Below are 23557 nucleotides of genomic sequence, written 5' to 3' on the forward strand. Positions count from 1 at the left end.
ATTCAACAAGCTCGTGTCGAGCGCTTTGAAACGGTCTGAGTGCTTCATGCATGTCGGATGGACGACACCCAATCCATTTCATCTTATGTCCTTAAGATGAAAAGCCTGATTGATCGAGCAAACCATCTAAATTGCAACGTGTCTAAAGAATTAGCCACGGACCTTATCCTTAACTCATTGTCAAAGAGGTTTGACACATTCGTGTTAAATTATAACATGAATGGTTGGGATAAAAGCATTGGTGAATTACATGCCATGCTTAAGACGGCCGAAGTGAGCATGGGTAAAAGGACTTCACCCATGTTTATGATCAATGAAGGCGGGTCCAAAAACCATAACACTTTTAAGCCGAAGGCGGCTAAGAGGAAAGGACCCGCCTACCAAGGCAAGGGCAAGGGCAAGGGAAAAGGTAAAGTGGTTACCCCAACCAATAATAACAAGAAGCAAAAGGTTGCCGGTAAAGCTAACCCCAAGGAAGATCCGTGCTTCGGTTGCGGTGAAATGGGTCACTGGAAACGAAACTGCCCGGTCTACCTTAAGGAGTTGAAGGAAAAGAGGGATGCAGGGTAAACCTCATGTAATGTATATATGGTATACATTGAGCTTAGTATTACTTCTTCTAATACATGGGTATTAGACACAGGATGTGGAACTCATATTTGCAATTCTTGGCAGGGGTTCAAAAAAAGTGATCAAGATGCGGGAACAACAAGTCTCTTCATGGGAAATGGAGCAAGGGTGCAAGTGAAAGCTTAAGGAGACTTTGTTTTGAAGCTTCCAAGTGGTTTGGAACTTATCTTGAAAAAAGTTTTGTATGCACCCGATTTATCTCGAAACATTATTTTTGTATCCCGTTTGAAACAATATGGTTTTAATCTTAATTTCATTAATGATGATATCCATGTTTCTTTAGATAATGTGTTCTATTTTAAGGCTTCGCCTTCAAATGGTATTTATGAATTGGTTCATGATGACACTTCATACAATAGCTCAATATACCATGCAAACACCAAGAAACTCAAAAAGGATTTGAGTGATTCCTACTTATGGCATTGTCTCCTTGGTCACATAAACAAGAATCGAATACATACACTTCAAAAGAATGGCCTTTTGAAATCAAATGAACTAGACTCGTTTGATGTATGTGAATCTTGTTTACAAGGCAAAATGACTAAAGCACCTTTCAGAGGGACCTATGAAAGGGCTAAGGACTTATTGGGATTAATACATTCGGATGTATGTGGACCCTTTAAGCCCATAACTACGAATGGTGAAAGATACTTCGTTACTTTCATTGATGACTTTAGTCGTTTCGGATATGTCTACTTATTAAGACATAAGGACGAAACTTTTGAAGCATTCAAAGAGTATCAAAACAAAGTACAAAATCAACTCAATAAGACAATTAAGGTACTTCGTACCGATAGAGGAGGTGAATACCTAAGCGAAGCTTTCCAAAATCATCTTAGAAGTTGTGGGGTTATCTCGCAACTTACTCCTCCTGGAACACCCCAACTTAATGGAGTTTTCGAAAGGAGGAACCGAACCCTAATGGATATGGTTCGATCTATGATGGCTAGAAGCTCGTTACCTCTATCATTTTGGGGTTATTGTCTATTCTCCGCGGCTCATATTTTAAATATGGCCCCAACCAAGAAAGTGGAACGAACACCTCATGAGATGTGGTTTGGAAAACCTCCATCTCTATCATACTTAAAGGTATGGGGATGTGAAGCTTACCCTAAGCGTTACGTCCCCAATGAGTTGAATGCTCGATCCACAAAGTGTATCTTCATAGGATATCCCAAGGATGATATGGGATACTATTTCTATGATCCATCCGAGCAAAATGTATTTGTTGCTCGGAAGGCTGAATTCCTTGAAACTAAGTTCCTAATGGAAGGTAATAGTGAAAGGAAGATAGATCTTGAGGAGGTTCAAGATCAAGTAGATGATACACAATTGGTTGACACTAGCACTCAACATGAAAATGTTGAGAATGATCAAATGGATGATCAAAGTATACAAGACGTTCGCAGATCTGGTAGGATTAGTAATCCTCCTGAGAGATATGGGTTTTCATGGATGGTTGCTATGTGGTTGATTTGGATGAACCAACAAACTACCAAGATGCTTTATCAAGGATTGATAAAGATAAAAGGCAGGAAGCCATGAACGCTGAGATGCAATCCATGTATGACAACCAAGTTTGGGAACTAGTTGTACAACCTGCTAGCTCCAAGTTAGTAGATTGTAAATGAATTTTCAAGATGAAAACCGACATGCATGGAAACTTAAATACATATAAAGCTAGACTTGTAGCAAAAGGTTTCACTCAAACTCAAGGGGTTGACTATGATGAAACCTTTTCGCCTGTGGCAATGCTAAAGTCTATTAGGATATTATTTGCCATTGCTTCTCATTATGATTATGAAATATGGTAAATGGATGTCAAGACCGCTTTCCTAAATGGATATCTTGAGGAAGATGTCTATATGGTTCAACCTGAAGGTTTTGTCGATCCGAAACATCCTAACAAAGTATGTAAGTTAAAGAAGTCAATCTACGGATTGAAACAAGCATCTAGAATGTGGAATCATCGTTTTAATGAGGAAGCCAAGAAATTTGGCTTCATTAAAAATGGTGATGAAGCTTGTGTATACAAGAAAGCTAGTGGGAGCACTATCATGTTCCTTGTATTATATGTGGATGATATATTGTTATTTGGAAACGATATTCCGACAATGCAAGGTGTTAAGACTTGGCTAAAAAGCTGCTTCTCCATTAAGAATCTTGAAGAAGCACAATACATTTTGGGGATTAGGATCTACAGGGATAGATCCAAGAAACTGATAGGTTTGAATCAAAGTGCATACATTGAAAAGATCTTGAAAAGGTTCAAGATGGAGAACTCTAAGAAAGGTTTGGTACCTATTCAAAAGGGAACACTTCTCAGTTCATCTCAGTGCCCCACCACGAAAGATGAACAGGAGAGAATGAAGAAAGTCCCATATGCGTCTGCCATTGGGTCAATCATGTATGCAATGATATGCACTAGACCGGATGTGTCATGCGCTCTTAGCCTGATAAGTAGATACCAGAATAACCCAGGAAACAGTCATTGGATTGCTGTCAAAAGTATATTGAAATACCTTAGGAGGACGAAGGATATGTTTTTGATATATGGGTCTGGTGAGGAGGAACTCGCTGTAAAAGGTTACGTGGACGAGTTTCCAAACTGATCGAGATGATTCCCGATCACAATCCGGTTATGTCTTCACGTTAAATGGTGGTGCGGTCTCTTGGAAGAGTTCAAAACAGGATGTTGTTGCTTTATACACTACAGAGTCGGAGTACATCGCCGCATCATTAGCATCTCAGGAAGCTGCATGGATGAAGAAATTCATCGACGACTTAGGAGTAGTCCCTTCCATTCAGGACCCTCTTGATATCTTTTGTGACAACGAGGGTGCGATTGCTCAAATCAAAGAACCTCGTGCTCACCAAAAGACCCATCACATTGAACGAAGATTCAACTACATAAGGGATGAAGTTGAAAAGGGAAAGATACGTATTCGCAAAGATCACACAGATCTTAATATAGCGGATCCTCTCACGAAGCTCTTACACGGAGCAAAACATACTGGACATCTTTGTGCATTAGGGCTTCGATATTCTAGTGATTGGTCATGATCTGTTTTAAGTAAATGTATCGGAATGAAATTGTTTAAACTCATTAATATAATTGTGGTATTAATTTATTTTGAGTTATGTTCCTATTTTGCATATTTTATCCATGAATAAGCAATTATTCTAAATCCCGTAGTCGATCACATTTGTGGGAACAAGTGTGAGGTTTAGACTATTATGAACTCGGATTGGTATACATTCACGGGATGAATGTGGTGAAAGGTTACAACCAAGGTTCATATATATTTGTGGGATACAAATATTGGAAGACCCGCCCTCAAGACTTACTAAATGGAGCCTTTGTGGTTGATCACATGTAATCTTGAGTAAACGCGAATATCATTGTATCCTCTGACCTGAGATACATATTGGGTTCTGATATTTACCAAGTATTGTACCTTGATTCTTTCCTTCGCTATTCTGAAATATGGTAGTTCATAAGGAAGAGCTCAGGTATAATACAAAATACATATTTAGGACGTATGTAGTCAAGATGGAATTTGTCCCTCTTATTCGTTGAGAGTCAGATGTCTAAGGCCTGATAAAGTTAAGTCTATAAGAGAGTGATCACTCTGTATCTCTTGGATTTAACATGACATCTAGAATGAAAGGATTAATGAAAGATTCACCTATTCATATTCGAGATGGGAACTTGAAAGAGATGATGTTATTGAATGGCAAAAGTCATAATATATTGCGGGTGATGGACGGTCGTTAGGTGGTATCCATCACTTGCATTAATTTCTTATGTTTCTCGTGCAAGTGGGAGATTGAAGGTATTTCGTATGCCCGAGCGACATATTAAAATAATGTGGCTAGTATGTTATGATCCAAGTTGGGTCATACCCAATAACAAACTTACCGACACCTTAAAACGTATTTAGTCTTGACGATCGGGTCGTTAAATAAATACGCGACACTTGGACTTTAGAAAATCGGTTTTCTAAAATATTATCATTTGAGATAAATTATTTGGATAATTTATATTTAATTATTTATAGGTTTAAATAATTATGTTGTGTTATATTTTATAAGTTGGTTTATAAAATATATAAGTAACAAATGCATGATTTTTTTTAACAAGGTTTTATAAAACTACCAAGTTTTATAAAAATTAAAACCACCTCATGGTGGATAGCATTTAGGTCTCCAAGGAGGACAAAACATGCAAGAATCTTGTTGCTTTTGAGTGCAGAAGTACTCATGTGCATGGGCATAAGAACCATGACTTATGGGAGACTAAAGACTTATGCAAAAACACATTATCTTAAGTTAAAACTCTCTCATTCTGCTACTGCACTATTCTGTTCGAATTTTGGCATCACAAAGAGGGTATTCTTGAGTTTATTGGAAGCTCATTTTAGGTGTCAAACAAATCCTAACCAAAGTACTAGGTGTTGGTTATAAGTTTGGGGTATTATCTCTTGAGGTTTCATAGTTTTGAAGCTTCATTCATCTTCATTCTTTCAACTAGCTGCTGTCCAGAATTTTGGGTTCAAAGAAGTGGGTTTCTAGCTTGGTTTTAAGGTGATTAAGTATCTAAAACATAATCAAGTTCAAGGGTGGTGTTGGTGCATCAAAAGCTTGGGGTTTTAACACACTTATCCATCATATTCTTGTATCAAACAACCCTCAACTAGCTTGAGGAGGTAAATATATCTTCTCTATTTGTTATATTTGTAAGCATTTATCCAAGACTTGATATTATCATGGAATTTAACTTATTATCTTAACATGTTGACATAAACTTTACATAATGCTTCCACTTATTTTAACTACATTAAATTGGTTTAATGATCATTGTTTATGAAACTTGTTAAATTCCATCAAGAAAGAGCTTCTAACATGCAATATAAAGAAGCATGTTATGCTTACGGGTTAGTGATGTTCGCTTCTCACCAAAGTGAGAAAAAGAATATCGGATTATAACTTTTAAATAAAACTTTCCCACAAGTGACGGATTCAGTAGTTGGGGTAAGAAACAAGGTTTTTAGATTGTTACGGGGCTGTTGGGCATTACGAAACCCTCATCCCTTTGACGACGTTACAACATGTTGTCTTGTCAACGGCTACAACGGTTATGTTCCACAAGACCAAGGATGGGAAGTAGTCTTAGTAAAACTAGAATGCATGACTTGTTTCTGGACTTATGAATTACGTGTTTTTATTGTCTTTGCTGAACGACTTGCATATTAACTAGGATTGTTGTCACAACTATTTTGTATCAAAGTTATTATGTGCTATATTTCATGCTATATGTAAAATAGCGGTATTGTAAATTTGTAAAAATATTGTATAAAAATTTGAACGTGAAATATTATTGTATTTAGTTTTTCATATAGAATCGTAGTAGTTGAATTGTATAGTAGCTACTAAGTATGAACTTAACGGGTAGGTATTACCCTAATTAAAACTTATAAAACGCTAATCTGAAGAAAAAGCTTTTATAAAAGAGTTCATATTATGCTACGAAATACTATTGACTACTCTTAAATTCTATATGATTAACTCAATTCTTTTGGCTATTTTTGAAGGAAATGGCATCGACGACTCGTCAGAACTTGAACATGAGTGAGGAAGACTTCCGTGTTTTCCTTGCTACGAACATAGCCGCAGTGCAGGCCGCAATTCAAAATAACAACAATAACTCTGGTTCTAGCAGTGGAACTAATTCCACAAGAAATCGGGTAGGATGCTCCTACAAAGAATTCACTGCCTGTAAACCTTTGGAATTCGATGGAACCGGGGGTCCAATCGGATTAAAACGGTGGACCAAAAAGGTTGAATCGGTGTTTTCCATAAGTAAATGTACTGAAGAAGACAAAGTAAAGTACGCTACGCATACCTTCACATGTACTGCGTTAACATGGTGGAACACCTATCTCGAGGAGGTGGGGCAAGATGCTGCTTACGCACTACCGTGGTCAACATTCAAGCACTTGATGAACGAGCAGTATCGTCCCAGAAACAAGGTCAATAAGCTTAAGGTAGAGCTTAGAGGATTACGAATGTAAGGTTTCGACATCACCATGTATGAACGACGATTCACAGAGTTGAGCCTATTCTGTCCAAGAGCGTTCGAAGATGAAGAGGAGAAGATTGACGCATTTGTAAAAGGGTTACCAGAAAGGATTCAAGAAGATGTGAGTTCACACGAGCCCGCCTCCATACAAAAGACAAGTCGAATGGCTCACAAACTCATAAATCAGATTGAGGGAAGGATTAAAGAACAGGCGGCCGAAGAGGCCAACACGAAACAAGTCAAGAGAAAGTGGGAGAAAAACAGTGACAAGAGTTACCAATACAACAACAACAATCACAACCACAATCGCAACAACTATCCCAACAACCGCAACATCAATCGCAACAAAAACAATTGCAATCCCAACAACAACTACAACAAGCGTCTCAACAACAATAACTTCACCAAACGTCCCAACAAAAATAACAACCACATCAATTCCAATAGCAATCTCAATAACAACAATGACAACAACAATCAGAAAATTCCATGCTATAGGTGTGAAGGATATCATCCGGGTAAATTTTGTGAAGTATTATGTACCAAATGTAATAGGAAGGGTCATGCTGCAACGAAGTGTGAAGCATTCGGACCAGTGACTAAAAGAACAAATACTGCCCACATTATTTATTTCGGATGCGGAAAGAAGGGCCACTACAAAACTACGTGCCCAAACCAGGGAAATAATAATGGGCAAAGCCGTGGGAGAGTTTTTAACATTAATGCAGAAGAAGTGCAGGAAGACTCGGAGCATGTTACGGGTACGTTTCTTATCGATGAAAAACCTGCTTATGTTTTATTTGATTCAGGTGCGGATAGAAGCTATATGAGTAGAGATTTTTGTGCTAAATTAAGTGGTCCATTGACGTCTATGAATAATAAATTTTTACTCGAATTTGTAAACGGTAAATTAATTTCGGCAGATAAAATATGTCGGAATCGAGAAATTAAACTGGTTAGCAAAACGGTTAAGATTGATTTGATACCAGTAGAGTTAGGGAGTTTTGATGTGATAATTGGCATGGACTGGTTGAAAAAGGAGAGAGCAGAGATACGATCCAAAAATGCAATTCGCATTGTACGAGAAGAAGGAAAACCCTTAATGGTGTACGGAGAAAAGAGCAACGCGAAGCTAAACCTTATTAGTAACTTGAAGGCGCAAAAGCTAATATGAAAAGGTTGCTATGCCGTTCTAGCACACATCTAGAAAATACAAACCGAAGAGAAGAACATCAATGATGTTCCCGTCGTAAAAGAATTTTCCGATGTATTTCCGAAAGAATTACCGGGACTACCTCCACACCGATCTGTGGAATTTCAAATAGATCTTGTACCAGGAGCTGCACCAATAGCTCGTGCTCCATACAGACTCGCACCCAGTGAAATGAAGGAACTCCAAATCCAACTACAAGAACTTTTAGAACGTGGTTTCATACGACCAAGTACATCACCATGGGGAGCTCCTGTTTTGTTTGTCAAAAAGAAGGATGGTACATTCAGGTTGTGTATCGACTACTGAGAGTTGAACAAACTTACCATCAAGAACAGTTATCCACGACCGATAATCGACGACTTATTTGATCAACTACAAGGCTCGTCAGTTTATTCGAAGATTGTTTTACGTTTTGGGTATCATCAAATGCGGGTGAAGGAGGATGATATTCCGAAGACTGCTTTCAGAATGCGTTATGGTCATTACGAGTTTATGGTTATGCCATTTGGGTTGACAAACGCACCAGCTGTGTTCATGGACCTCATGAACCAAGTTCGTGGACCATACCTTGACAAGTTTATCATTGTTTTCATCGATGACATACTTATTTACTTAAAGAATGATCAAGAGCACGAAGAACATTTAAGAAAAGTGCTAGAGTTGTTGAGGAAAGAAAAACTGTACGCTAAATTTTCAAAGTGTGCATTTTGGTTGGAAGAAGTTCAATTCCTCGGTCACATAGTGAACAAAGAAGGTATTCAGGTGGATCTGGCGAAGATTGAAACTGTTGAAAAATGGGAAACCCCAAAAACTCCGAAACATATACGCCAATTTTTAGGACTAGCTGGTTACTACAGAAGATTCATCCAAGATTTTTTCAAAATAGCAAAACCCTTGACTGCATTAACGCATAAAGGGAAGAAATTCAAATGGAAGATGAGTAGGAGAAAGCATTTCAATTGTTGAAGAAAAAGTTAACTACGGCACCTATATTGTCATTGCCTGAAGGGAATGATTATTTTGTGATATATTGTGATGCTTCAAAGCAAGGTCTCGGTTGCGTATTAATGCAACGAATGAAGGTAATTGCTTATGCGTCTAGACAATTAAAGATTCACGAGCAGAATTATACGATGCATGATTTGGAATTAGGCGCGGTTGTTTTTGCATTAAGGACTTGGAGGAACTATTTATATGGGGTCAAAAGTATTATATATACCGACCACAAAAGTCTTCAACACATATTTAATCAGAAACAACTGAACATGAGGCAGGGTAAATGGATTGAGTTATTGAATGATTACGATTTCGAGATTCGTTACCACCCGGGGAAGGCGAATGTGGTAGCAGATGCTTTGAGTAGAAAGGACATAGAACCTATACGGGTAAAAGCTATGAATATAATTATTCGTACTAACCTTACTACTCAAATAAAGGAGGCGTAACAGGGAGTTGTAAAAGAAGGGAATTTGAAAAATGAAATACCCAAAGGGTCGGAGAAACACCTTAATATTCGGGAAGACGGAACTCGATATAGAGCTGAAAGAATTTGGGTACCAAGGTTTGGAGATGTGAGAGAAAAGGTACTTAAGGAAGCACATAAAACCATATATTCAATACATCCCGGAGCGGGAAAGATGTACAAAGATCTCAAGAAACACTTTTGGTGGTCGGGTATGAAAGCCGATATTGCAAAATACGTAGGAGAATGTTTGACATGTTCTAAGGTCAAAGCTGAACATCAGAAACCATCAGGTCTACTTCAGCAACCTGAAATCCCAGAATGGAAATGGAAAAATATTACCATGGATTTCATTACTAAATTGCCAAGGACTGCAAGTGGTTATGATACTATTTGGGTAATAGTCGATCGTCTCACCAAGTCAGCACACTTTCTGCCAATGAGAGAAGATGATAAAATGGAGAAGTTAGCACGACTATACTTGAAGGAAGTTGTCTCCAGACATGGAATACCAGTCTCTATTATCTCTGATAGGGATGGCATATTTGTTTCAAGATTCTGGCAGACGTTACAATAAGCATTAGGGACTCGTCTAGACATGAGTACTGCCTATCATCCACAAACTAATGGGCAAAGCGAAAGGATGATACAAATGCTTGAAGACATGCTACGAGCATGTGTTATTGATTTTGGAAACAGTTGGGATTGACATCTACCATTCGCAGAGTTTTCCTACAACAATAGTTACCATTCGAGTATTGAGATGGCGCCGTTTGAAGCACTCTATGGTAGAAAGTGCAGGTCTCTAATTATTTGGAGTGAAGTGGGGGATAGACAGATTACGAGTCCGGAGATAATTCAAGAAACTACCGAGAAGATCATTCAAATTCAACAACGGTTGAAAACCGCCCAAAGTCGACAAAAGAGTTACGCGGACATTAAAAGAAAATACATAGAATTTGAAGTTGGAGAGATGGTCGTGCTTAAGGTTTCACCTTGGAAAGGCTTTGTTCGATTTGGTAAATGGGGGAAACTAAATCCAAGGTACATTGGACCATTCAAGATTATTGATCGTGTCGGATCGGTAGCTTACCGACTTGAGTTACCACAACAACTCGCGGCTATACATAACACTTTCCACGTCTCGAATTTGAAGAAATGTTTTGCTAAAGAAGATCTCACTATTCCATTAGACAAAATTCAAATCAATGAAAAACTTCAATTCATCGAAGAACCCGTCGAAATAATGGATCGTGAGGTTAAAAGACTTAAGCAAAATAAAATACCAATCGTTAAGGTGTGATGGAATGCTCGTAGAGGACCTGAGTTCACCTGGGAACGTGAAGATCAGATGAAGAAGAAATACCCAAATCTATTTCCAGAAGATTCGTCAACACCTTCAACAGCTTAAAATTTCGGGATGAAATTTATTTAACGAGTAGGTACTGTAGTGACCCGAACTTTTCCATGTTTATATATATTAAATGAGATTGATATTTATATGATTAAAAGTTTCCAACATGATAAGCAATCAAACTTGTTAAGACTTGATTATTTGAAATGAGTTTCATATAGACAATTGACCACCCAAGTTGACCCGCGATTCACGAACGTTAAAAACTTGTAAAAACTACATGATGTTATATAAATGGATATATATATGGTTAACATGAGATTATTATAAGTAAGTATCTCCAAAAATATGTTAACAATGAGTTATATACAAACAAATGAGATTATTGATTTAAGAAACTCGAAAATGATATATATATATATAACGATTATCGTTATAACAACGTCTTACTAAATACATATGTATCATATTAAGATATTGTTACACTATATTTAACATGATAAAATGATAGTTAAGTAAATCATTAAGTGTGTTAACAATGAACTACATATGTAAAAACAAGACTACTAACTTAAGGATTTCGAAACGAGACATATATGTAACGATTATCGTTGTAATAGTATTTTAACATATATATATGATGTTAAGATATATTTATACACCATGTTATTATGATAACATAACAATTTAACATCTTATTTAAGTATTATAAAAATGGATTAATTACATTTAACAAGATCCTTAACTTAAAGGTTTCAAAATAACACTTACATGTAACAACTAACGGTGACTTAACAACTCAGTTAAAATGTATATACATGTAGTGTATTAATATGTATTAGTACACTTTTGAAATACTTCAATACACATATCAAAGTACTTCTACTTAGCAAAAATGCTCACAATTACATTCTCATTCATTTTCATCAACAATTCTACTCGTATGTACCCGTATTCGTACTCGTACAATACACAGCTTCTAGATGTATTTACTATTGGTATATACAGCTTTAATCATTCATTCTTAGTAGCCATCTTAGAGTCAAAAACATGTGAAACCATTATTTAACAACTTGTATGACTAATGAGCTAAAAACAAACTTAAGGATCTTTTTTTTCTTTATAACAAGTAATCCCGTTTTTATGATTTCACCCCATTTTTCCATTCCATTTTCTCATACTTACACTCCAAATTCTCTCTCAAAATACTCCTAACATCATACTTGATCATCTCCAAGAATTTTCACCATCGTTTAGCTTCAATTACAAGCTTTAATCATCATAAAAACAACCATTCAATAACACTTCAAGAAATCTTTCAAACTTGCTAGCTTACTTCCAATCTTGCAAATCCATTTCAAGTGATCATCCAATCTCAAGAAATCTTTCTTATTTACAGTAAGATATCTTTCTAATTCAAGGTAATACTCATACTCAAACTTTGATTCAATTTCTATAACTATAACAATCTTATTTCGAGTGGAAATCTTACTTGAACTTGTTTTCGTGTCATGATTCTACTTCAAGAACTTTCAAGCCATCCAAGGATCCTTTGAAGCTAGATCTATTTTTCTCTTTTCCAGTAGGTTTATCCACAAAACCTAAGGTACTAATGATGTTCATAACATCATTCGATTCATACATATAAAGCTATCTTATTCGAAGTTTTAAACTTGTAATCACTAGAACGTAGTTTAGTTAATTCTAAACTTGTTCGCAAAAAAAGTTAATCCTTCTAACTTGACTTTTAAAATCAACTAAACATATGTTCTATATCTATATGATATGCTAACTTAATTATTTAAAACCTGGAAACACGAAGAACACCGTAAAACCCGACATACGCCGTCGTAGTGAAACCGGGGGCTGTTTTGGGTTAGAAAAATAAAAACTATCTTAATCTTTGAATTGGAAGTTTGTTTTCTAGAAAAATGATATTACATATGAACATGATACTATATCCAAAAATCATGGTTAAACACAAAGTGGAAGTATGTTTTCAAAATGGTCATCAAGATGTCGTTCTTTCGACGGAAATGACTACCTCTTTAAAAAAATGACTTGTAACCTGTATTTCTGACTATAAACTTATACTTTTTCTATTTAGTTTCATAAATTTCAGTTCATTATGAAACCATAGCAACTTGAATCACTCAAAACGGATTTGAAACGAAGAAATGACGGGTAAAACAAAATTGGATAAATTTGCTAGTTTTAGCTACGAAAATTTTGTAACAAATCTAGACTAAACATATCCTAACTAATTTATATTGTATTATACATATTATGTAATCTTAGGATACCATAGACACGTATGCAATGTTTTGACATATCATATCGACCCATCTATATATATATATTTCAGAACAACCATAGACACTCTATATGCAGTAATGTTTGAGTTAGCTATACAGGGTTGAGGTTGATTCCAAAATATTATATATAATTTGAGTTGTGATATAGCCTGAGACTTGTATACACTGGGTCGTGGATTGATTCGAGATAATATATATTGATTTATTTCAGCACATCTAACTGTGGACAACTAGTTGTAGGTTACTAACGAGGACTGCTAACTTAACAAACTTAAATCATAAAAACGTAATAAAAAATGTTGTGAATATATGTAAATCATACTTTGATATATATGTACATATTTGTTATAGGTTCGTGAATCGACCAGTGGCCAAGTCTTATTTCCAACAAAGGAAAAATCTGTGAAAGTGAGTTATAGTCCCACTTTTAAAATCTATTATTTTTGAGATGAGAATACATGCAGTTTTATACATGTTTTACAAAATAGACACAAGTGATCAAAATTACATTCTATGTTGAATTATCGAACCGAATATGCCCCTTTTTTAGCTTGGTAGCCTAAGAATTGGTGTTTATTATAATTGCCACCAATTGACGTGAATCCTAAAGGTAGATCTATTTGGCCCAACAATCCTCATCCGAGTTACGGATGCTTTAGTACTTCGATTTATCATGTCCGATGAGAGTCCCGAAATGATGGGGATATTCTATATGCATTCTGTTAAGGTCGGTTACTAGGTGTTCATCATATGAATGATTTTTATGCAGATTGCATGTTGTTTATGAGAAATGGAAATATGAAATCTTGTGGCCTATTATTACGATTTGATAAATATATAGGTTAAACCTATAACTCACCAACATTTTTGTTGACGTTTAAAGCATGTTTATTCTCAGGTGATTATTAAGAGCTTCCGCTGTTGCATGCTAATTTATGGATAAGAGTTGGAGTCAGCATGCTTGTATAATATTGTTTAAAAACTGCATTCGAAGACTTAAATTGATGTGTAATATTGTTGACCATTATATAATAATCGTGTGAAAACGCTATATTTTAGATTATCATTATTTGATAATCGTCGTAATATTTTTAAACATTTATCGATAAAATAAAGGTTATGGTTTGTTTTAAAATTGAATGCAGTCTTTGAAAAACGTCTCATATAGAGGTTAAAATCTCGCAACGAAATCAATTAATATGGAAATAAATCGATATGAACGGGACATTTCAGAGATAATTTTGAAAGCACACCAGATAGGCTTGTAATTTACGTAACAATTGATTACCACGCCGATCTAATTATCAAAGAGTTACAAGACGCAGTCACGGAGGAAGTAAGATGCAACATCCCGTTTTCTCATCTTGAACCAGACCGAGTCAACATTTCCACCTACGTTACGAAGCAGATAGCATGTATCTTCCAAGAATCCACAGATCCTAGTTTCACATTCAAAGCCGGATGTAGGAAGATATACTCAAAGACGGTGACATTAATGCTTGGGTCAGGGCTGCTCTTCACTTCTTTTCAGCTTCACCTTTTGACTACTCTGTGCAAAGCTACGGACTCCTACTGTGGAGACTACCGATCAGAAGATTTTGAGATAATAAAGATACAATTTCTGACACTATTTGAAGATCTCCAAAACGAGCATCATATCAGAGAAATAATAACCACCAGCACTGCCTCAATGATCGACATTCATGGATCAATAAGTCAAGCAGTGGATCATATTCTTATCAGACTTCAAGATTTGTTAAGAGCCGAAACTACGCACTACTTATCTTTCAGAAATTCTTCAAGAGAAGTACCGGATCTTCTTCCACTATTAGTCCGACACTTTCTCTGGATTTACCCACCAAGACTCACATTCCCTCAAGAAGACCAAGATTACAACCATCAGTGAGGAATGTTTGCTTTTTAAGGCATCGCTACGGTCGAGCCAACGACCTTAAACGAAAGCGCTTCTCGGGAGGCAACCTTGCAATAAAGTAGAGTAGAAGAATAAAGGATGACAAGAGAGCCGATGAATAAAGCACATAACTTCCACGCTAACCAGCTCTCCAAAAGCAACCACATCTGCTGGGGGTACCATTTTCTTCCCGCTACTAGCTCAAATTTTAAAATTATGCCGCATCCTAAGCTTATCACTAAGTGTGGGATTCCGACCCAAATAAACACTAAACGAATAATTTCAAATCTTCAACTAAAACTCCTAAGTGTGGGATACACTAGGAACATTGAGGACAATGTTCTTTTAAGTTTGGGATGTTGGTATAATCCTTTTTATGCTATATTAAAATAACCCATTACAAAGATTCCAAGTTTTTAAGCCAAATTTCAAATTTTTAACAAAAGAAAGTCTTTTCAAAAAAGTATTTTTGAAAACCTGAAACGTTTGTATATAAAAATAAGGCTTAAATAAGGTGGAAATCTTGTTAGGACGAACCGAATCTCTAAAAGAGCATTGCATAACTAGGCATTATTGACCTAAATTGATTATGGTGAGGCACCCAAATAAGACCAGCATTTATCTTTAATGCTCCACTATTTTTCGTTGAGAGTGCCGATGTCTGTGATCGGAATCAGAACTTGCTTTAGATCTGCATTTCCAAGTAACGAAATGTGATTCGGTTATAATCAGAAGAGCTAGCCGTTTGTCAAAACAACCCTCTCACACTTCCGCTACTTCTACCATACCATCCGCATCATCTTTACTATCACTCTAAAATCCAGAAAATGAGATTTCTTTCGTAAACCCGATGTTATGAACTTCTCAAGTATCACGGCAAAGGTCTTGAAAAAGTTTACCGGCAAAAAGTTTCTCGAGAGTAAATCTCCAAAATATATATATATATATATTTTCAAAGTTCTGAGAAAAGGAGCAGAACTTATAAAGAGAAACACCGAAGAAGAACTTATGCCTTTCACTCCGCAAAGAAGAATGGTTCAAAAGTGCTTCTCAAAAATACCAGCACTCCTATCTATCTTAAGCTTTCTGAAATAAAAGTCTTTTGAAGACTATGTTTGTGACAACCCGGAAATTTCCGACCAAATTTAAACTTTAATCTTTATATGTTTCCGACACGATAAGCAAAGTTTGTTAAGTTGAATCTCAAGAATTTTAAATTGTGTTCATGCATTCATTTAACCTCGACCAAATTTTGACGATTCACGAACTATTATACAAATGGATATGATTGTATATATATATGTGTATATATATTATAACTTGAGAATGCTAACAAAGTATTAAACATATAATACTATACACGAACGTATTTGTTTCGATATGTTTATCGATGGAATTAAAAGATAATATCAAATGATTGATTTATCAAGTTACATTGTGATATGATTACGGGTCTTTGTTGAGAGGTCCACTTTGATTTAGGAAACTTTTTCTTTTTAACGGTATTCGGAATAACTGGAAAAGTAAATTACATGTAAGAATAAATGTGTCAATTAACGAGAACTAGATAAAGGTTAGTGGAGATTCCTAATTCATACCTTACAATAATTTCCTCGTGACTCCGGATAAGTTAAATCATTTAACTTTCATAAAATTTAAATCATGTAGAGTAAATTATTGAGTTAATGGTTGCCTACACGATAAACCCATTTAACAAGTTACATTAAGGTGATTTCATATGTTTATTTATCCTTTGGACTTTATATGTAAATCTACTTTCCTATAACGTTTTATGAATTAACAATGTTTATTTATTACAACCTTTAAAATAAATTCTAATATAATTTAATTTAGTTTCAAACCTATGAAAACGATTTCAGTAACTGAGTTGTTAAAACATGTTGTTATTAAAGGTAAATTGTTTTATAGAATTAAAAGAATTTAAGCTTTATATATATATATATATATATATATATATATATATATATATATTGTTTCGAAAACGTAAACGTAATACGATATAATATTTTCTATTATGGTTATAAATGAACTTTGAAATATAAATACTTTTGGAAAAACTAAAATATGATATTATTAAAATATTTCAATTCTATATAATATGCACAAATTTATATATTTATATTTTATGAAGTGATTAAATATAATATTAAGTAGATACAAAACATTTTGAATTTAAATTATCATATGAATATATAACAAGACGTCGATTCATAGAAGAAAATGACCACAACACTCAAATGTAAGGGTTATACTTTGGGCAATATAGTCTATCGATGATTAAGTCTAATTATTGATAAACGTGCACGTCACGAAACGTAAAGTACTAGTTTTCTAAGCGTACGAAAATGTGTTCGAGAAACCGGAACTGGGACACAAGTCGAGCGTGAACGTACAAGACTTCGGAACTAATTTTGCAAGTCAACTATGCACGTAAATATAATATAATATATAATTAATTATATAAATTAAATATATTATATATAAAATATATTAAAATGAGTGTCTGCATGAATGATTGATCGAAGGTGAGCTGGAGAAGGCCCTCATGCGATCACATGGGCTCTCCGTATAACCCTCATGCAATCGCATGAGGGGGGGTTGGTGGCTAACATCCTTTAAAAACCGAACTCGGTTCATTCTGATTCATTTTCATCTTCTTTCTATATTACGGAGTATTACTTATATTAATTAAATTATTATTATTATTATTTATCTTATTATTATTATTATTATTATTAGTATTTAGTATTATTACTAGTACATATTATACATAAAATACTATGACAAGGGTATGCGCGAGCGAATTCAAAACGAGTCTTTCGAGTGGGATAAAGTTAAGGACATTATGGGTTATAGCTATGGAGGTTATGGGTATGTTCGGGGGTATACTCGTGAAGTCAAACTAGTGTTTATCATCTTCGTTGTGTCTACGTACCTTCCTGAAATATTGAATCTCAATATTGATACGTGAGCACTCATAACTTAACTTTTATATATTAATAGTGTATCCTTGACTAGTGCTCGAGTATATATGATCATGCATGCTTGTATGTTTAAATTCGTCGTTAAATAGTTTATGATAGATCATGAATTTGATACATATGCGACTGATAAAATGTATATAATATGCATGTCGTTGGAAAGCTGACGAAAAATTAATAACTTTTCATTTAGAAACCGTATGGTTTCGATGAACGGATTAAGAGTTATCGTCAATTGAATTATCTATAATTTTAAGTATTATTGTTAAAATGATTATTATTATTGTTATTGTATCGTTATCAGTATCGTTATCGTCATTATTATTATTATCTAATAATCATTATTATGATTATTATGATTATGATTATTATTATTATTATTATTATTATTATTATTATTATTATTATTATTATTATTATTATTATTATTATTATTATTATTATTAAAATAATTACTATTTTTATCATAACTATCATTTTATTATTTTTATCGTTATTATTATTATTAATATATCATGAATATTTAAACTATCATTTTTATTAAAATTATGATTTTAATAGAAATATCATTGTCATTATTAAATATCATTATTGTTATTATTATTTTAGTATTAGAAATAAAAATTATCATTTTTTTATTATTATTGTTATATAAAAATATTATTATTAAAAAGTATCGTTATTATTAAAATTATCATGATTAGAATTATCATTTTATCATAATTAATATCATCATTAGTAATTATAAATATTGTTATTATTATTATTAGTAGAATAATAATAATTATTTTTATTAAAAAATAATACAACTTTTACTTATTACTGTTATTATCAATATTATTTTATCAAATGAATATGTTATGTGATACAAAAATATTTTACCACATGTAATATAATTACATTAATAATCCATGACATTATATTTTTATAATATTAAGTGAACTTTATAAATTTTATTATTTAAGATATATAAAAGGATATTTTTATCATATATAAAGTTTAATATAAATTTTTATTAATAAATGACTTGTATTATTTACTCTAATAAAAATCTGATAAATATATTTAAAACGATTATATATAAGTTATATAATAATCATAAATAGATTTTGGAAGTCATTTTGAGTCAAGTCAACTTTTGTTGACTTTTGCATATCAATCTCGAGCATTAGGATTGTAGTACACTATGAATTGACCAAAATTGTTAGATAGATATTGACCATTATATACATGTATATATATACTTAATATAGGTTCGTGAATCCGAGGCCAACCTTGCACTTGTTCAATACCATCATATGCATAATTACTACGAAATACAGTATGGTGAGTTTCATTACTCCCTTTTTATATATTTTTAGGCTGAGAATACATGCGCTGCTTTTATAAATGTTTTACAAAATAGACACAAGTACTTGAAACTACATTCTATGGTTGGATTATTATACCGGATATCACCTCTATTAGCTTGGTAACATAAGAATTAGTGTTTATTATAATTGCTACTAATTGACGTGAATTCTAAAGATAGATAAATTCTCTAACAGACGAATGGTTCTGTTCTCTACAGACGAGTGGTTCTGTCTCTACAGACGAGTGGATCTGTTTATCCTTGGGGATATTTTGATGCATTTTGTTAATATGGGTTATCAGGTGTTCAATTCATATGAATGATTTTTATACACAGATTATGTGTATTGATTAAATGAAAATCTTGTGGTCTATTAATACTATGGAAATGATTGTTGATGATAAACTAATGAACTCATCAATCTTTTGGTTGACACTTTAAAGTATGTTTATTCTTAGGTATTAAGAAAATCTTACGCTGTGAATTTTAAAGATATTACTTGGAGTCATTCATGGCATATTTTAAAAGACGTTGCATTCGAGTCGTTGAGTCATCAAGATTGATAATAAGTCATTCATAGTTTGGATATATTATGAGATAGTATGCATGAAACGACTCGTCCATATTACTATAAACGTAGTACGTTATTCATTGGTCCCATAGCGAGGTATTTGACCTCTATATGACATTTTAGAAAAATATTGCATTCGTTTCATAAAAAGCACACCATTATTATACATAATGCATGTTTTAAACAAGTGGGCGATTATTTAAGAAATAATCCCCATGATACATCAGTTACCAAATACTACACACATGACATAACAGTCGAATATAATACATGACAAAGGTTTTATTGAATGCAACACTTCGTTTAAACAAAAGCATGAGACTCCATGCACAGCTTGCTCAGATAATGCAATAGCGAAAGACTTTCTTAAGGACCTGAGAATAAACATGCTTAAACAGTCAACACAAAGTTTGGTGAGATATATAGGTTTAGCATCGATATAAATATAGACCACAAGATTTCATAGTTATAAATATATGTACACTCGCAAGTGTATAAAAGTATTCTATAAGTTGTTGAGCGCTTCGGTAACCATACTTAACCATAAATGTAGCATATTCCCTTTATTATGAAATCTCCCTACACTGTACCAAGTGTAGTAAAAATGAAGTACTATGCAACCATTTACGATACTAGAGTGACTAGCCCGGTTGGGGTTGTCAAACCCGATAGATCTATCAATAGGATTCGCGCTTACATGTTCTTACAACATGTAAATATTAGTTATCAAGCTATTAGGGAAGATATGCAAGGTGGTACAACTCAACGTAGAATATATTTTAAGTACTTGTGTCTACGGCGTAAAACATAAAATGCATGTATTCTCATCCCAAAATATTTTTAGAGTTTAAAAATGGGACTATATACTCACGGTAGTAAAAGTATATTAATAATAAGTTTTTAGCTTATTAAAAATATGGCCGTCATCCTTGGATTCACGAACCTATAACAATAATAATGATTCAGATAATAATACGACATGTGAATAAAACAAAACAAGTTCATAGAATACTTATATATTAATTTTTAACATTTTTATGTTAGTAGTCCTTTGTTAGTAGCCCAATATAGTCCAAAATGTCCAACAGTCCAATAATCGGTATATATATAATCTTATAATTACCCCACGACGTATTGTATACGTATTGTCTTTGCATCAACCCAGAGACGTATTGTATACGTATTGTCTTAGAATTTATCAAAACGTATTGTATACTTATTGTCTTAGGATTTATCAAAACGTATTGTATACTTATTGTCATGCAATGTACCAAGATTATTATTATTATTATTATTATTATTATATATATATATATATATATATATATATATATATATATATACAATCTCAGAATTAACTGAGATTATAATATTTTGTTATACTAATGATAACATGTCCAAATATATATAGGATATAGGAAAAGTTAGCAAAGATATGGTTAATATAGTTTTTACAATATAAATTTCGTCCATACAACGTTAATTTTAGCAGATTTTGTTTTGCTCACCAAATATTCATTACAACTCCGTTTAAAGTGAATCAAATTGCTATGGATTCCTTAAGAAGTTAATTTTTCAAAAACAATTCGAAAATTTCAGCCCATGTATTAATATTCAGAGTTTTACCCTCTTTTTTTGCCGGTAGACAGATTTGGAAGAATCCCGGCACCCACCCAATATATGATTTTTGATAAAATACTTCCACTTTGTCTAAAATCATGAAAAAAATACTGGAAGTCTTATTTACATATATTAACATATTTTCAAAGTCTTAGCCTCGAACTCAAAGTCTAAGATATGTTTTTAATTCCCAACCCAAAACAGCCCGCTTTTTACCGAATGAAGATTAAACGATATATGTTAAGTTTCAAGGTGTTCTTCATATGTACAAGTTAAAAGTCCTTATATTAACTTAATATAACATCATAATACATATAAATAAGTGTTGTTAGAGTTAAGTTAGAAAGATTAGATTAGTTCTTCAAACAAGTTTAGAATCAACTAAACTATGTTCTAGTTTATAAACTCTTATATAGATAGCTATAAACATATGAATTGAACAAGAGTTGAAGTAGAGTTTTTACATAAATTTTAGAATGTAAAGTTGCTGAAAAGAAGTAGTAGAACAAAACTTGAGAGAGTTCTTGCAAGTGTGTGTGAAAATTGGAAGTAAAATTTGGGTGTAAAAATGAGTTAGAAATGGTGCTTATTTATAGGCTTGAAAATTTGATTTTTAGTGAAAATATCTAAGATAAGTTAAAATGTAATATGTCATGGATAACATATTAAATTTATTAGGTCATGGATGACATATTACACAAATAATTGCAGATTTCTATTTGTATATACCAATAGTAAATACTTCTAGAAGCTGTGTATAATATGGGTAAAAATACCGTATGAATGCGAGTAGAATTCTTGAGGAAATTGAACGTAAATATAAGTATAGCTATCCTTTATATGTATTGGTATATTTTAAAGTGTATTCAATACTTTTAAGGATGTATTTACACTCGTAATACATTATATGTAAATACATTTTAACATAAGTTAATTACGTCGTTTAAATAGTAACATATATATTGTTCAAAAACTCTTTAAATTAGTAGTATAAAAATATATATATAATACTTTGTTACTATACTTAATGAGATATTTAATTATCATATTTTCAAGTTAAATCTGTATATATATATATACACACACACATATATAATTAATACAAGTTATGACGTTCGTGAATCGTAAGAATAAAAAGGTGACTAAAAGCTTGTGTAAAAATCTTTCCGGAGGTTCAAGACTTATTAAAATTCATTGCTTATCAAGTCGGAATTATTAAATCATGTAAATAGTATAATCAAGTAGTCGGAAAAATCTAGGTCGTTACAGTGCATGCCTGTCAACTTTCGTTATAATGAAAGCTTGTCTTTTAAAAATGAATGCAATGTTTGTAAAATGTATCATTTAGAGGTCAAATACCTCGCAATGTAATCAAATGTTTTTGTATTCATCCTTATGGATTAGGACGGGTCGTCTCATGTGGTATCGGAGTGGTGGTCTTAGCGAACTAGGTCTTGCATTAGTGTGTCTAACTAATAGTTGTTAGGATGCATTAGTGAGTCTGGACTTCGACCGTGTCTGCATGTCAAAAAGTTTTGCTTATCATTCTTGTCGGAAATTACATGCTTATTATTCTTAGTCTAGACACATCTTACTGTATTGATTGCATAAATAGTGTATAAACAAAATTCATATCTTAGCGTATCTGTTACTGTAAACTTTGCCTGACATGTTCCGTAAATTCCTCCGTAATCTATGAAATCTTTTTCTATATATATATATATATATATATATATATATATATATATATATATATATATATATATATATATATATATATATATATATTCTATGTAATTAGAATACCATCCGATAGCCGAAAATCATTTCATATTGAAAAATCCTTTATTCGATCGTACGAAATGGAATTCGCCACTAGTTCAAGTCCCTCGTATTCCAATATGGAGTTTCACTCGAGCTCCGAAAGCAGTGTGACCAGAATGGAACAACCAATTAGTCATCATCTATTTTGGATGAATTGGGGATGGGTTCGTAGTCTATTAAATCATTGAAGATAAGAAAAAGGTAATCCCTTCCATCCACCA

This window comes from Rutidosis leptorrhynchoides, chromosome 2 (assembly GCF_046630445.1).
Source record: "Rutidosis leptorrhynchoides isolate AG116_Rl617_1_P2 chromosome 2, CSIRO_AGI_Rlap_v1, whole genome shotgun sequence".
In the NCBI taxonomy this organism is placed as follows: domain Eukaryota; kingdom Viridiplantae; phylum Streptophyta; class Magnoliopsida; order Asterales; family Asteraceae; genus Rutidosis; species Rutidosis leptorrhynchoides.